Consider the following 6,000-nt stretch of genomic DNA (forward strand, 5'->3'; position numbering starts at 1 on the left):
ACTCTATAGTAAGGGGGAAAGATAGGTGATTCTGTGGACGCAAAAAAGAAACAAGAATGGTAGTTTGCCTCCCATTTGTGCCAAGGTTATTGATAGATATGTGAAAAGAAAAAGATTGGTTAAGACAAATGTAGGTCCCTTACAGTCAGAAACAGGTGAATTGATCATGGGGAACAAGGAGATGGCAGGCCAATTGAATAACTACTTTGGTTCTGTCTTCACTAAGGAGGACGTAAATAATCTTACAGAAATAGTAGGGGACCGAGGGTCTAGTGAGATGGGGGAACTGAGGGAAATACATGTTAGTAGGGAAGTGGGGTTGAGTAAATTGAAGGGATTAAAGGCAGATAAATCCCTAGGGCCAGATGGTCTGCATCCCAGAGTGCTTAAGAAAGTAGCCCAAGAAATAGTAGATGCATTAGTGATAATTTTTCAAAACTCTTTATTCTGGATTAGTCCCTGAGGATTGGAGGGTGGCTAATGTAACCACCCTTTTTAAAAAAGGAGGGAGAGAGAAACCGGGGAATTATAGACCGGTAAGCCTGACATCGGGTGGTGGGGAAAATGCTGGAGTCAGTTATCAAAGATGTGATAACAGCACATTTGGAAAGCGGTGAAATGATCGGACAAAGTCAGCATGGATTTGTGAAAGGAAAATCATGTCTGACGAATCTCAGAATTTTTTGAGGATGTAACTAGTAGAGTGGGTAGGGGAGAACCAGTGGATGTGGTATATTTGGATTTTCAAAAGGCTTTTGACAAGGTCCCACACAGGAGATTAGTGTGCAAACTTAAAGCACACGGTATTGGGGGTATGGTATTGATGTGGATAGAGAATTGGTTGGCAGACAGGAAGCAAAGAGTGGGAATAAACGGGAGCTTTTCAGAATGGCAGGCAGTGACTAGTGGGGTACCGCAAGGCTCAGTGCTGGGACCCCAGTTGTTTACAATATATATTAATGACTTAGGCAAGGGAATTAAATGCAGCATCTCCAAGTTTGCGGATGACACGAAGCTGGGCGGCAGTGTTAGCTGTGAGGAGGATGCTAAGAGGATGCAGGGTGACTTGGATAGGTTAGGTGAGTGGGCAAATTCATGGCAGATGCAATTTAATGTGGACAAATGTGAGGTTATCCACTTTGGTGGCAAAAACAGGAAAACAGATTATTATCTGAATGGTGGCTGATTAGGAAAAGGGGAGGTGCAACGAGACCTAGGTGTCATTGTACACCAGTCATTGAAAGTGGGCATGCAGGTACAGCAGGTGGTGAAAAAGGCGAATGGTATGCTGGCATTCATAGCAAGAGGATTCAAGTACAGGAGCAGGGAGGTACTACTGCAGTTGTATATGGCCGCGGTGAGACCACACCTGGAGTATTTTGTGCAGTTTTGGTCCCCTAATCTGAGGGAGACATTCTTGTCATAGAGGGAGTACAAAGAAGGTTCACCAGATTGATTCCTAGGATGGCAGGACTTTCATATGATGAAAGACTGGATCAACTAGGCTTATACTCTCTGGAATTTAGAAGATTGAGGGGGGATCTGATTGAAACGTATAAAATTCTAAAGGGATTGGACAGGCTAGATGCAGGAAGATTTTTCCCGATGTTGGGGAAGTCCAGAACGAGGGGTCACAGTTTGAGGATAAAGGGGAAGCCTGTTAGGACCGAGATGAGGAAAAACTCCTTCACACAGAGAGTGGTGAATCTGTGGAATTTCCTGCCGCAGGAAACAGTTGAGGCCAGTTCATTGGCTATATTTAAGAGGGAGTTAGATAAGACCCTTGTGGTTAAAGGGATCAGGGGGTATGGAGGGAAGGCTGGTACAGGGTTCTGAGTTGGATGATCAGCCATGATCATACTGAATGGCGGTGCAGGCTCAGGGCTGAATGGCCTACTCCTGCACCTATTTTCTATGTTTCTGAGCACAACCACAATATCCTGAATTGGGAGGGTAATCAGCCAGAGGTCGTGGTACATATTGGCATCAACGACATAGATAGAAAAAAGGTGGAGGTCCTGAAAGCAGAATAGGAAGAAAGCTAAAAAGCAGAACCTCAAGGGATTGCTGCCTATGCCATGCGATAGTGAGTATAGGAATAGAGTGAGGTGGAAGGATAAATGCGTGGCTGAAGGATTGGAGCAGGGGACAGGGATTCAGATTTTTGGATCATGGGACCTCTTCTGGGGCAGGTGTGACAGGTTGCACTTGAATCTGAGGGGGACCAATATCCTGGTAGGGAGGTTTGATAATGCTATTGGGGAGGGTTTAAACTAGATTTGCAGGGGGTTAGGAACCAAAGTGAAGAGGCAGAGGATGGGGAGTTTGGAGCACAATTAGTGACAGTTTGTAGAGACTTTGTGAAGAGGGATAGGCAGATGTTAGAGCAAAGATGCACTCAGCCTGTTGGATTGAGATGTGTCTATTTTAATACAAGGGGTGTCATAAACAAGGCATGGATCAATATGTGCAACTGTGATGTTGTGGCCTTTAGAGACTTGGATGTCTCAGGGGCAGGCATGGCTGCTGAGTGTGCCGGGCTTTAGATGTTTCAAAAAGAGCAGAGGGGGAGACAAAAGAGGTGGGGGAATGGTACTGCTAATTAGGGATAGTGTCACGGCTGCAGAAAAGGAGGAAGTCATGGAGAGATTGTCTACTGAGTCAGTGAAGGTGAAAGTCATAAACAGGAAAGGGGCAATAACTCTACTGGGTGTTTTTTATAGACCCCCCACTAGTAACAGGGATGTCGAGGAGCATACAAGGTGGCAGATTCTGGTATGGTGAAATAATAATAGTGTTGTTGTGATGGGAGATTTTAACTTTCCTAATATTGATTGGCATCTCCTTAGCGCAAGTGGTTTAGATGAGATGGAGTTTGTTAGATGTGTTCAGGAAGGTTTCCTGACACAATATGTAGATAAGCAAACTAGAGGAGAGGCTGTACTTGATCTACTATTGGGAAATGAACCTGGTCAGGTGTCAGATCTCTCTATAGGAAGCATATCTCCTTCACCGTAGTACTGGAGAGAGATAGGAGCAGGCAATCTGGGAAAACATTTAATTGGGGTGGGGGAAATATGACGCTATTAGACAGGAACTTGGGAGCATAAATTGGGAGCAGATATTCTTAGGGAAATGCATGGCAGAAATGTAGCAAATGATCAGGGATCATTTGCATGGAGATCTGCGTAGGTATGTTCCATTGAGGCAGGGAAAGGATGGTAGAGTTAAAGAACTATGGTGTACAAAGTATGTAGAAAATCTAGTTAAGAAGAAAAGAAAAGCTTACAAAAGGTTCAACAAACTGGGTACTGTTCTAGAACTGTTCTAGCTCTAGAAAATTACGAGGTTGCTAGGAAGGAGCTAAGAATGGAATTAGGAGAGCAGGAAGGGGCCATGAGAAGGCCTTGGTGGGCAGGATTAAGGAAAAACCCAAGGCATTCTAAAAAGTATGTGAAGAGCGAGAGGATGAGCCGTGTGAGAATAGGACCAATCAGGTGTGATAGTGGAAACGTGTGCATGGAGTCGGAGGAGGTAGCGGAGGTACTTAATGAATACTTTGCTTCAGTATTCACAAGGGAAAAAGACCTTGGCAATTGTGGGGATGACTTACAGTGAACTGAAATGCTTGAGCATAACGACATTAAGAAAGAGGATGTGCTGGAGCTCCAGAAAAGCATTAAGTTAGATAGGTCATCAGGACCAATATGCCCCAGGCTACTGTGGGAAGTGAGGGAGGAGATTGCTAAGTCTCTTGCAATAATATTTGTGTCATTAACAGGGACGGAGAAGTACTGGAGGATTGGAGGGTTGCAAATGTTGTTCCCTTGTTCAAGAAAGGGAGTAAAAATAACCCAGGAAGTTATAGACCAGTGACTCTGACTTCAGTGGTGTGCAAGTTGTTGGAGAAGATCCTGAGAAGCAGGATTTATAAGTATTTGGAGAGACATAATCTGATTAGGGATAGTCAGCACAGCTTTGTCAAGGGCAGGTCGTACCTTTCGAGACTGATTGAATTCTTTGATGATGTAACAAAACACATTGACGAAGGTAGAGCAGTGGATGTAGCGTATATGGATTTCAGTAAGACATTTGAGAAGGTTCCCCATGCGTGGCTCCTTCAGAAAGTAAGGGGGCATGGGATCCAAGGAGATCTTGCTTTGTGGATCCAGAATTGGCATGCCCACAGGAGGCAAAGGGTGGTTGTAGACGGTTGGTATTCTGCATGGAGGTGGTGACCAGCGGTGTTCCACAGGGATCTGTTCTCCTCTTTGTGACTTTTATAAATGACCTGCATGAAGAAATAGAAGGGTGGGTTAGTAAGTTTGCTGATGACACAAAGGTTGGGGGTGTTGTGGATTAGTCTGGAGGTTTGTCAGAGGTTATACTGGGAAATCAATAGGATACAGAACTGGGCTGAGAAGTGGCAGATGGACTTCAGCCTAGATAGGTGTGAAGTGATTAATTTTGGTAGGTCAAATCTGAAGACAGAATATAATATAACTGGTAAGATACTTGGCAGTATGGAGGATCAGAGAGATCTTGGGGTCTGTGTTGATAGGACATCAAAGCTACTGAGCAGGTTGAAAGTGTTGTTAAGAAGGAGTATGGGGTGTTAGCATTCATCAGCTGTGGGACTGAGTTCAAGAGCCGTGAGGTGAGACCCCACTTGGAGTACTGTGTTCAGTTCGGTCACCTCACTGCAGGAAGGATGTGGATACTATAGAGAGGGGGCAGAGGAGATCTACAAGGATGTTCCCTGGATTGGAGGGCGTACCTTATGAGAATAGGTTGAGTGAACTTGGCTTTTTCTCCTTGGAGCGACAGAGGATGAGAGGTGACCTGATAGAGGTGTATAAGATAGTGAGAGGCATTGATCGTGTGGCTAGCCAGAGGCTTTTTCCCAGGGCTGAAATAGCTAACATGAGGGGACATAGTTTTCAGGTGCTTGGAAATAGGTACAAAGGGGATGTCAGAGGTAAGTTTTACACACAGAGAGTGGTGGGTGCATGGAATGCACTGCTGGTAGTGGTGGTGGAAGTGGAGCCTCTTAGATAGGTACATGGAGCTTCATAAAATAGAGGGTTATGCGCTAGGGAAATTCTAGGCAGTTTCTAGAGTAGGTTACATGGTCAGCACAACATTGTGGACTGCAGGGCCTGTAATGTGTTGTGAATTTCTATGTTCTATGTTCTAAATTACAAGCCCTTGATTATTAAAAAATGCCGTGCTAATTCTAGACTCTCCTGCAAGAGGAGATTTCCTCTCCATGCTCACCATGTCAATACCCCTCAGGATCTATTATGTTTCAAATTGCTTTCACTTTTCTAAACTTCTGTAGTTACAAGCTTACTCTGTGTGGTAAACCATATATATAAGTTGTAACTGGGTTACCTGTCTGGACATGCCCCTCTGCTGACTGCCCCTGTGGCTCCTCCGACAGACCCCTGAATAAAGGCGATTGTGCCACTGCTCCTCCTCTCAGTCCAGGGCAGATACTAAGCAGGGACGAGACCCATTTTACTTTTAATAATTACTCTACTGTTAATATTTACTTTACTTCCAGTCTTCTGGAGTAATCGATAGTGAATCAGTCTGTCCACTCTTTCCTTATTTTTGTCTGGCAAAATGGGCAATTTCACATTTTGCCACATTCCATTCTGTTTGCCATATCTTTTCCTACTTCCTAACCTACATACCTCCTTATGTCATTTTCATAAGTTACTTTCCTCCCAAATTTCTGTATCAACAAATTTAGCAATTATTCCTTAGTTGTCTTTGTTCAGTTATTTATATAAATGATAATAATTTGAGGTTCCAACACTGTTCACTCAGTGTAATTTACCAATCAGAAATACACCCAATTTTCCCCAGTCTATTTCCCCACTAGCTAATCAATTTTCTATGATATCTCTTATACAATGAGCTTTTATTTTTACAGTAACCTTAGGAGCTACATTTTTGAAATTTTAATATTGTACACCCACTGGTTCCACAATT

Source organism: Mobula hypostoma, chromosome 19, assembly GCF_963921235.1.
Source record: "Mobula hypostoma chromosome 19, sMobHyp1.1, whole genome shotgun sequence".
Taxonomy (NCBI): domain Eukaryota; kingdom Metazoa; phylum Chordata; class Chondrichthyes; order Myliobatiformes; family Myliobatidae; genus Mobula; species Mobula hypostoma.